At 36.8% G+C, this 11,935-nt stretch overlaps 1 long non-coding RNA gene across 2 annotated transcripts; it reads right to left on the reverse strand.

Annotated features, from left to right (window-relative positions):
• Positions 1-6,661: 6,661 nt before the first annotated feature.
• LOC135226783 (uncharacterized) lies at positions 6,662-7,670 on the reverse strand. Of its 2 annotated transcripts, XR_010317277.1 has the most exons (4): positions 7,274-7,670; positions 7,044-7,105; positions 6,857-6,935; positions 6,662-6,761 (listed from the first exon to the last, which is right to left on the reverse strand). It is a non-coding gene; the product is annotated as an uncharacterized LOC135226783 (long non-coding RNA). The 2 variants fall into 2 exon arrangements; XR_010317276.1 differs by having other exon boundaries at positions 7,044-7,670.
• Positions 7,671-11,935: the final 4,265 nt, after the last annotated feature.

The raw sequence follows: 11,935 nt of genomic DNA on the forward strand, positions 1-11,935 counted from the left end.
CTAAAAGTCATGGTCATTTATGTAGAAGAATATACCCATAGGAATAATAACCCACTTGAAATTACCTTACAATTGAGCAACTGAGGTTTACATTAGTATCGAAGGAATAAAAGGGCCGATACACCGAAACCAAACACCATCCTGAAATGAACGGTAAACCTTAATATAATTTGCTCGTCGTAATATGGGAGACAATTCGTCATAAATAAAACACTCGAAACATTAATGTATTAGACGATTCTCTTACCCAAGTGGTAACAACGTGAATTTATGAATAAGCTAGAGTTACTAGTCCGAGAGCTAAATCACCTGAAAGGACAAGAGAATACGATGTATAAAACATATTGACCACAAAAAACTATAACGAATCTTCATAAGAAAAAAATTACAGACAGAAAACTTGAATAGCAACACAAGGCAATGAGAGTTTCGCAATGATAACCTTAAAAATAAGCCATATATATTCTTGGTACTCACCATTGTCGAACCATGCACAAATGCGTTGCAGATGGATTTTGGCAGATGTTCACAAGAGGGTGACGTAGACCAGGGATCCCAATAAAAGCCTTTAGCCTAAGACAGGCATGTCGGACGAATCAAAATTGTAGGAACCTTCCCAGGTGAGTGAGGTCTCTGCTCTCTTCTCTGTGTCTCTCTCGTCGCCGTTTTCGCTCGAGTAAAGCATATGGAAGGAGGAGGAGTTAGCAAACTACCCATCTTTAAAGACTGGACGGCAGGAAAGACAGTTTGATGGTACCAAGAGTAGGGCAATTGAAATACCAAGTTCTTAATAATTACTAGTCTTTCCTGTCGCCATGTGAGAATATGAAATGTCTTGTACAGTCCAGGGGCGAAGATGGAATTTTTTCAGAAATGAAAAAATTCCATCCTGAAACATATGTAACTGGACAATTGTAAGAAAAAATACATTTAAGAAATGTAAAAATAATTATATTAAATACAAGAAAATACAAATACTGAATAAAGATTAAAGCATCTGTCTTGTCCTTTCTTGGCTTAATATAGCAGCCTTTCTTTTGGGCCTTAAGGACGAAGTAACAGAATTACAAATATCAGGAGTAGCTGAATTAGTACTTCCTGTTTTTTGTTTTCTAGTATTGGAATATTATTATTTACATGCAACCTTGATGTCTGGCCTGTTTTTTTTCCCTTCTTAATAACAGCATGGGTAACTTCACCCAAATCATTCTTAAAAACTTCTAGAATTATGCCTAGAGGATAATTATTCCTTTTGGTATGTTCTCCTTAAATACACATCGCCAACCTTTAGTAATTTATGAGTAACGGGACGATACCGCCCCTTTCTGTCAACTGCTTGCTGAATCAGAGTACCTAGAAATTCATTATGATAGGTCGTCGATTAATGAGATGCACAATATTACAGACAAGAAATTCAAAGTCTACATACGTCAATACAAAATTCTTAATTGCTCCAAACATTAATCTTTTACCATTTTTACACAGACTTCTACTAATGATCCCAATTGACTGCAGCCTTTGAAATATTGCTGAAAGGAGAGAGGTTTTACATTATTTTCCTCAAAATATAATTGCGTCTGAGGGTCACTAATGAAGGAAGTTATGGTATTAGCTCCTGCCACCAACTGAGTTCCAAGATCACTAATACAAAGTTGAGGAATCCCGTAATCAAAGCAGTGTAGCTGAAATGCTCTTAAAAATTCTGCAACATTCAAACTCCTACAAATTTTGAGGTTAACTGCCCTAGACCAAGTACAGGTGATACATAGTAACCAAACCTTACGGGTCTCTTTTCCATCCTTCGTATTGAAGGGTCCTAAATAATCCATAAATATGTTAGAAAAAGGAACCGTAGGAGGATCTGCTCTGAAGTCTCTGTAAAAGTTCTGATTTAACCTTATATAACGATTATTAAACCTACGACAATGAACACACTGTTTAAGAGCCCTTTTCACAACTGAGAAATGTTTAGGGATGTAATAATGCTTTCTGAGCTCCGTTAATACAGAATAACATCCTGAATGTAATCATTTGAGGTGTGCATCCCAAATAATTAGTTTTGGTCAAATGACTGTCTGGGTGCAATAATAAAGGGTAATTTCCACTTAAGCCATAATTCCATTTTCTGAATTTACTCTTAACTCTCAGAAGGACCCTGTGAATCTAAAAATAAATTAAGTTGCGTATAATAGGAGGAATGTCTTTCCTGGAATTAAGACCATGCTGTAGGTAAGAATATACCTCAGAATAATGCTTCCTTTGTTCAGTGTTTAACAAGTAATTTATAGCCTGGGCAAAGTATTAGCGACTGGTGAGCAAGCAATTTTCGCTTTCAGCTTCCACTTTGGGCACCACTAAGAAAATTCTGCGAAAATCAATACAAGTTTCCTGAAATTGAATAATTATTAATATCCATAAGATTGTTAGCAACTTCAATAACCCGAGCTGTGGAAGGATTTGCTTGAAACCTCAGTGGGCATCTCAAATGCTGGTATAGTAGTTGAGAATTCTGGAAACTTCATTTATACTTAAATCTGTTCCTGAAAAAAAGCCAGAATTTTGCAACTGGTTGTATGACACACATGGTGATTATGTCCGCAAGATTGTTTTTTGTTTTTTCCTGAAATAAAGCAAAATTTTATAGGAACAGTTTCACACATTCTTTGTATATTATGAAGTCTGTTTACGACAAATGGAGAATGTTTATTTAATTTGTGTCCAATTTCAAAGCAGCAGAGTTCAGCCAATGTAAGGCACACAGAGAATCAGTATATACGTAAATATTATTAACCTGCAAGGGTTTAAGCAAGCCGATCCAGACAAATCTTTGTAAATATCAAGAGCACACTCAACACTTAAATGTATTGCGTTAAGTTCCAGAGAGGGTGGCATGGATTTACTCTTGAGTTGCTTATTTACAAGTCGGTTTTTGGCATGTATAAAGCTTAAGCGATTGGATTCAATATGCTGTAAATAGAGTACACACCAAAATATGTCCTTACTTGCATCTGAAAAAATATAAATATCATAACTGCCATCTCTTGGACCAACACATCTAGCAATTTTTAAAGGAGGAGCTCTGTTGGTTTGCCTGCAAATATTAATCCATTCTCTCTGCAATTCTTGCGTTAATGGTTGATCCCAATGTAAATTCTTTTGACGCTGTAATTGATGCATGAACAATCTACAGCGGTTAAACAATGGCATATTAAAACCAAAAAGGTCAAACTGTGAAGCAATTGTTTGTAAAAGAGACCTTTAGTATTAAGCATTGGGATCAGAAAAATTGGTTTAGTGAAAATTTCGTCGGAACATCGGTCCCAATGTAAACCAAACAACTTGTTACGTAAAGGCGTAGCTGCCTCGGCTTCGCGGTCCACTTCATCCTGTAAAATTGAGTCATTAGTTACAACCTGCTGAACGTCAAATTTGTAGGGATTGAATATATTCGAAAGCTGTTTATACGACCACTCTAACTCCTCTGAAGTATTGGCAGTAATAGCCCCATTGTCCATATAAATCATGGAATAGATAGATTGTTTTCTTTAATCTGCTATTCGAGAATCCTCTGAAGGTTGTAATACAAGTATGTAATATAATGAATCATTAATAAAACGGGACTACATCTAAGGCCAAAAGGTAATCTTACATTCTTAAAAGCCAATAAGGAAAAATCACCTTGACTCACATTTTTGTACCAAAAAAATAACAACTTAGACTGATCAGTTTCTGTAAAGGATAACATATTAAAGGCTTTCTTAAGGTCAAATAGAGTAACTTTTTGGTCAAATCTAAGCTGTAAAAAGGAAGGAGGACAATTTTTGGTTTAACGTAGGCCCTGAATACATGCACTGGTTATGTGACAATGATATACTATTAGAAGAATCCCTAAGGTTGGACAAAAATACAATCCTACATTTGGTACTATCCTTATCCAGTTTAAAGATAGGCATGTGTGGTAAAAATAAAAAGAATGTTGAGGGTTCTCACTTTTAAACACCTCTAAATCATAAATGGGTTCAATTATGCCTGCCTTCAATTGCTCCTTAATTGTTTGGTCAACGAGCTGCAAACGTTCTGGATGTCGTTTAAGTCTCTTGAGATTAGACCTTAATATCAACTTAGATAGATTTTCATTCTTTGAAAGTAAATGAGAAACTTTCCCATTCCACAACAAGGGAACGATAATACGTCCATCAGACTCCCTACGACGAAGGGTTTGATGGTAAATTCGACCAACTGGTTGTTAAGTTCAATACTTTCATCATTGTAGAAATTCTGATCGTAATTTAAGTAATAATTACATTCAGACTCTAAAAGTTGATCAGTGGCCTGTTGCAGTGGTTTCTCCATAAGCATACCTCTTTCATTTATTACAGAAAATGAACAGTTTACTTCCAAGTTAGTATTAATGTCATCATCGGCAAAAATATCAACTTTAGAGTTCAGCAAAAAGGAACTACTCTGGATATGCATAGCAGAACTACACTCAAATGGGTTACTAACAGCCGAGGTTTGCACTCTCGTATCAGCTAAATTATCAATATTCTTAATCATTAAATCAATGCTACCAGACAGCAAAATACCTGCATGACACTCAGTATACATCGATGAATTTATTCCTCTAAAAACTGTATCTGTACCTGCAATACAATAAGCGAAGTCTGTACCTAAAATGAGCTGAACAATATCAATTTCATGAGAAAATTTATGAAGGAATTGATCAGCTAGTTTAACACCTTGTGCCTGAAATTTATCAACTAACCTACCAAGCAGAGGTAATTTCAATGCTACATTAATGTTTGGTACAACCAAGCAATAAATTATAAAGGATTTATCTCCGATCGTAACAGGAACTTCAACAATCAGTAAAATACTCCTTGTTACCATTAAACCCATTAACTGTTAGCTTTACTTTAGAGTTAATGATTTTAAGATTATTCTCCTCCGCCAATTTCTTAGTGACAAACGTGCTCTGCGAACCACTGTCCTTCAGTCCTCTGTAAACAGCCCCCAACTTTAAATGAAAAGGTGGGTAAAATGGAATCACCATGACAAGTAGGAAGGACGGCAACACCGCTGCTTATTTGAGGAGAAGTTTCCACCTTGGATTTGCCGTTATTAATATGTTAGAGTTTCTGCCTGTGACGGACTCCTATCACACAGGTAAGTCATATGCCAGCTGTTACATTTGAACAGCGTCTCTTGAATTTAAACGGCACTTACCGAAACATGGTTAAACTGGCCGCATTTTACACATCCATTTCTAGATTTTAAAATATGCACTTTATCTGTAGGAGAAAGAAAATTAGGGCACTTACGAATAAAGTGAAATTTATCAGTATTTCCAACCGCAGAACACAAGGAACATTGAGGCGAAGACTTGTCTTTATCATATGTTACTGCTTCCGCAGCCATGCTGGTAGCTCCCTCTTTACGAAGAGGGAGTGTTAATGTCTTGACAGGTGAAGCTTTACATTTCAAGCTTTCAACACCTTTCCCCGTCACTTTCGTACCTTTCGCAAGCTGCAAAGAAATGTGAAATAATGTCATTTAAGGAAGGATGAGTCTTTCCTGTAATATTAATAAGATGACGCTGAAAGCGACCATTTAAGCCGTGCCAAGCAAATATCTGACAAATTCATCCGCTTCAATGTTAAAAGTCTTGACTGCTTCGCATACTGATCGGAGGATGGAAATAAATGTGAAGGTATCATCACCCTCTCTTAGACTTAACTCCGTAATTTCCTAATTGCATTGTTTTTACAAACCTTCTTAGAAGCAAAGGCGGAAATCAATAGTTCTTTGGCATCTACATAACGCTGTTTATCAGCTTCCAGAGAACTTAATAAAGTCTTTGCTCGACCGTCTACCTGTTGCTTCAGCAATAAAAGTAAATCTCTGTCTGGATACTGAAATGCATTAGTTGTAGCCTCAAACTCTGCTATAAATTTCAAGAAATCTTCTCTTTCTTTGCTAGTAAAACTTAGGAAGGAAGGAGCTGTTGGCCGTTTCAGTAAACTGCGGGCCACGTCGGGAATTATTAGAATCATTCTTACTCCTTGAAATCTCAAGTAATGGTAGACAATGCTCAATTTTGTCTAAATAATCCTGGCAACTTGTTAATTCTGGCTCTAACTCTGCTTCATCAGATATGTCAGGAAATTTCTTCAAGAGGATTTGATCATCTAGCTCTGACAACTTTTTTCTATAATTAACAAGAAGACCTTTAATAGCTAACTTTTCTTCTTGTGTAAGGGCAGAATAGGTGTCAGACCTATTGAATTGTTCGGTGACTTTTCTCCGAATGACTTTTCGTTGTCCGATCAGTACCTGTAAGTTAGCCATTATAACGAAAGTATAACAAATGCAAACCAATAAAATGTTAATTTTCTGAAAAGAAAAATTATATTTCAATAAAATGTTAATATCCTGGAAAGGAAAATATCAATGTCCTACAAATAGAAATATGAGAGACTATTGGGAGCCCAGTCGTGGTCAATTCTCTACTGGATCATCTGCACCATCATTAAGCACCTTTCTTCGTGTTGCCCCACGTTGGGCGCCATAAGCAGAACAACCATAAAAAATCTGCTGGTTTTGAAATAAAGGTTGGAAGGAAAAATGTAATTAAATATGATATTTATTACATAAATAAGCCTTTAAAATGACGTAGTACCGTAGTTACAAACAATTGGTAGGAGAACAAGGCAATTCACGTATATCGTAGGGCGTTTCCTTCGTTCTGCTTCGCTCGCTGTCTGTAAAGAAATATTCAGGAAGATTAGTATCTAAAAGTCATGGTCATTTATGTAGAAGAATATACCCATAGGAATAATAACCCACTTAAAATTACCTTACAATTGAGCAACTGAGGTTTACATTAGTATCAGGAAGGAAATAAAAGGGCCGATACACCGAAACCAAACACCATCCTGAAATGAACGGTAAACCTAATATAAATTTGCTCGGTCGTAATATGGGAGACAATTCGTCATAAATATAACCACTCGAAACATTAATGTATTAGACGATTCTCTTACCCAAGTGTTAACAACGTGAATTTATGAATAAGCTAGAGTTACTAGTCCGAGAGCTAAATCACCTGAAAGGACAAGAGAATACGATGTATAAAACATATTGACCACAAAAAACTATAACGAATCTTCATAAGAAAAAATGACAGACAGGAAAACTTGAATAGGCAACACAAGGCAATGAGAGTTCGCAATGATAACCTTAAAAATAAGCCCTATATATTCTTGGTACTCACCATTGTCGAACCATGCACAAAGGCGTTGCAGATGGATTTTGGCAGATGTTCACAAGAGGGTGACGTAGACCAGGGATCCCAATAAAAGCCTTTAGCCTAAGACAGGCATGTCGGACGAATCAAAATTGTAGGAACCTTCCCAGGTGAGTGAGGTCTCTGCTCTCTTCTCTGTGTCTCTCTCTCTGAGTCTGCCTGACGGCCGGGCTGCCTGGCTCCTCGTCGCCGTTTTCGCTCGAGTAAAGCATATGGAAGGAGGAGGAGTTAGCAAACTACCCATCTTTAAAGACTGGACGGCAGGAAAGACAGTTTGATGGTACCAAGAGTAGGGCAATTGAAATACCAAGTTCTTAATAATTACTAGTCTTTCCTGTCGCCATGTGAGAATATGAAATGTCTTGTACAACTTATCAGCATATATATATTTAATTGTTTTTTATAATTATATGTTTACCAAATATCACAAACTCAACCCTTGTTTGTACGTGAATATTTTCTGCTATAAGTATTACGTGACATAGAATAATATGACAACTCATTCCTTTTCTGGACTTAGAAAAATATTACAAATCAAATCAATCCTCTTCTAATCTTAGGCATAGTCTACTTTGTGTATCATGATAAACTCATGAGGGGCGGGCTGTAAACAGAGCAGACTGTAAAGTGATGGAACATGTATGAGAGAATGTAAAAATATTGCATTCTGAAAATCCAGGTTGTAAATTCACTTTGGTAGAATTCTGCATGTACTGTAAAAAATATTTTCAACAAATAAAAAAAAATTAAGTCAGACATCATAATATACATACCATTGGTAGTCCCAACATCTTGGGCTTCTTCTGACGGACGATGTGGGGCTTGAGGAAGTGGAATATGTTCACTATCCACTTCTCCCTGTCCGTCAGTCGGCCTCTCGCCCCTTGGCCACTCTTCTCGGCAGTGAGGCGTCAGAAGCGGCTCCTGAGGGACATGAACCACGTCCGGAGCTTGTTGTCAGTCACTGGTGGCCTAAGTGACTTGCCCATGTTGTCAAAAGCCTTCCACACCTTGGCTTTGTCCTTGTAGGCAGCCATCCCCTTTGTTGTATATGAATTGGGCCTCGTGCTCGAGCCACTCACCCACCAGCCTCTCATTTTCGTCCGACAGGATGACACAGAGGTTGTTCTTACGCCCCGGCACCACATCGTCCTCGACGTCTTGGCTGTCCTCCATCTCAATCAAGGGAACATTCTGTCCGTCGTCAGTGGGGTAGTTTCATGGAGAGTTTCTGTGTCGCTGTCATCACTCTGTATCTCATCCTACTCTGACTCCTGTAGGTGGAAGATAAAATTTCCCTCGACCTGAGTGTTTGCAGGAATGGCTGTAGGAGTCTTCTCCGGGCCGAAAGAAGGTCCTGCAAGAAGATGTGATGTGATGGTCCCTTCCTTGGTTGTTTTGTGAGGTTCAGCATCTTGAAGGGCGTTGTGGAGGGTACTTGGAGGTGACAGGTAGTCTCGGAGACAGAAACAACAGCTGACCTGAGACCGCCGACCTGACCTTTTATACCTTCGCTACAGTGTTGCCACGATGTACAGGGTTGTAAATGTGCGGATCGGTTTCCCCATAGGCTACAGCGCAATTAGGAGGCCCACGTGCGGGAAGAAAATAGCGGCGACGAAGAATGCTGGTGAACCCAGCGTCTACCCCACTGCAGTCACTGTGGGTCCCATGTGCAATGGCTGGAGCTATGTCAGGTGACATTTGTCGTGACCACCCACGACTTGTTTGGAACATTTCAAAACTGGAGTGGGCTACGGTGCTCCAGTGGGCGGAGCTTAGCACCCGGATGACCAGTCACCATACGTCCACGATTTTATGTATGTTTTACGGAACATTTACGGTTTACTGACGTAAGCTGTTGCCAACTACCACTTTCCACTCAGGCGTGGGTGTGCGTGCGTTGATACGTGAATGTGTAACCTTAGCATAATGAGATTAGTACCTAGAATCCGACACACCTGGAGAATGAGTAACCTTTCCAAACAAGCATAAACATGGGTACAATTTAAGAACAAAAAGATTAAGTCCAACTGCTCAGACACAGGGGCAAGACAATTAAAGGAGAACATACATCAAAGCTAACGAATCTATCAGTTTTAATGTATGTCCTCTTTTTATTAAAGTCCCTATAGACTATTTTACAATATCTTAGTAATGAACTAACTCAGCATGAATTACCCCTACCTGTAAGTCACATTATTTCACTCACTAGGTTGTGCATTTGTGATTGTAAGTTTATATTCAATGGTGAATTTCATCAACAAATATTTGGCATGGCAATGGGCAACCCTTTATGACCACTCCTCTCAAACTTGTACATGGAATTCTTTGAAAAATGTTACTTACCTAATATCATTTATATTCCTGTAAAGTGGTATAGATATGTTGATGATATTTTAGCTGTTCTGCCTGCTGGTACTGATGTAAATTATTTACTCTTTAAATTAAATAACCAGGTACCATCGATTAAGTTTACTCTAGAACTGGAAAAAGACAATTGTCTCCCTTTCTTAGATGTTTTGATACATAGAGAACCATTTCAATGTAAATTCAGTATTTATAGGAAACCAACCACCAAGTTAACTTTATGTGCATTTCTATTCAGGCCAACATCTTAACATCAAAATATCAATTTTTTCCTCTATGTTTTTACAAGTATTGCACATTGTCAGTCCCCAATATTTGGATCAAGATATTGAATACATAAGAAAAATAGGGAAAGATTTATGTTATCCTTCACATATACTAGATATTTGTTATAATAAAGCCCACAAAAAGTGTAAGTAACATGGAGAAAGAAAATTCTAAGAACATTCTCAGTTTGCCTTATTTTAACGGATTTGAAACCATTAAATCATTGTTAAAAGCCTTTAAAGTCAACCTTGTTTTTTCCTATAATATCACACTAAAAGCTGTTAATCAAAAATGGACCCAGGGAAAGCAAGAACATAATATATAAAATTCCATGTATGAACTGCCCCTCTTTTTATCTTGGACAGTCGAGCAAGGGCTTAGAAGTAAGATTAAAACAGCATAAATATTCTGTCAAAACTGGGCAAACATCTAATGCAATATTCATTCATTTAAGTGAAAACAACCACCGGATAAATTGGATTGGTAGTTCAGTAATTGCAAGATCAAAAGATGTCTTATCACGAAATCTTTTAGAATCTGCCATAATACGACTTACTTCCCAATGTAATTCTAATATTAGTCGTGGCCTGTTTCATTTAGACCCATGTATTTGTAACATATTTAAGAATGACCTCAAAGATATAATTACAGACTTAAATACAAATTAGTTGCCTTAGAGATATTTTCTTTGTATATGTATGTTTAATATGTTTTGTGAATAAGTTTTGTTTACCAAAGATCTGATTGTGGTTCAGCTGTCGCCCTGTATAATCCTTTAATTGTCTTGTCCCTGTGTCTGAGCAGTTGGACTTAATCTTTTTGTTCTTAAATTGTACCCATGTTTCTGCTTGTTTGGAAAGGTTACTCATTCTCTAGGTGTGTCGGATTCTAGGTTCTAATCTCCTTATAATCCCTATCTGTCAGTTATACGACCTTTCTTGTACCCTCAATTTCTCATGTAAGTCAGTTTGTCTGCTGAGTAAAGGACGTTCAAGTCGAAAGATCTTGCAGAAACTCCGTTGTTTATTTTTCCTTCATGGCTTATACCTTTATTTATGGATTTATCACGTTCCAAACTTTCGTGATCCAGTTTTATATATATATATATATATATATATATATATATATATATATATATATGTATCTATATATATATCTATCTATATATATCTATATTCTATATTCTATATCTATATTCTATATATATAATTCTATATATATATCCTATATATATTTATCTAGATATATCTAGATATATATATAGAATATATAAATATAGATATAGATATGATATATAAGATATATAGATATTATATATATATAGATATAGATATATAGGTATATAGATATATTAGATATATAGATATATATATATATATATATATATAATAATTATATATATATATATATATATATATGTATATAATGTATGATCACAACAACGTGATTCATATGTATGCATTAAGCTACAAATGTCCATTAATATCTAATTCACTCTACCTCAGAATTAATATATTTTCGTATATGTTAACTGAAAGGGAATTTTTAGTTGGTAATAATTTTGTCAGCTCCCGGGCGCAAACCTACTTAGGAACCAAGAAATCAGGACGTCCAGTGAAGTGCCTTAACCACACAGCTACCATGAGAGGCTATAAGTTAACGCCGCCTCTCACCTATAAATCCCTGTCGCGCTCAGGTATTCGTTGTTTTGGGGTCGGTATCAACCCTCCTCGACCTTGACAACTCCAAAACAACGAATCCCTGGGCGTGACAGGGATTTGTAGGTGAGAGGCGGCGTTAACTCATATCCTCTCGTGGTAGCTGTGTGGTTAAAGGCGCTTCACTGCAAGGTATTTACTCTCCCTTATTCTATATACATTGCTTCATTGTACGTCCTGATTTCTGGGTTTCAAGGTTCACGCCCGGGAACCGACGAAATTATCATCAACTAAGAATTGCCCATCAGTTAACATATATTACATATAGCTAAGA

This window comes from Macrobrachium nipponense, chromosome 15 (assembly GCF_015104395.2).
Source record: "Macrobrachium nipponense isolate FS-2020 chromosome 15, ASM1510439v2, whole genome shotgun sequence".
NCBI lineage: Eukaryota > Metazoa > Arthropoda > Malacostraca > Decapoda > Palaemonidae > Macrobrachium > Macrobrachium nipponense.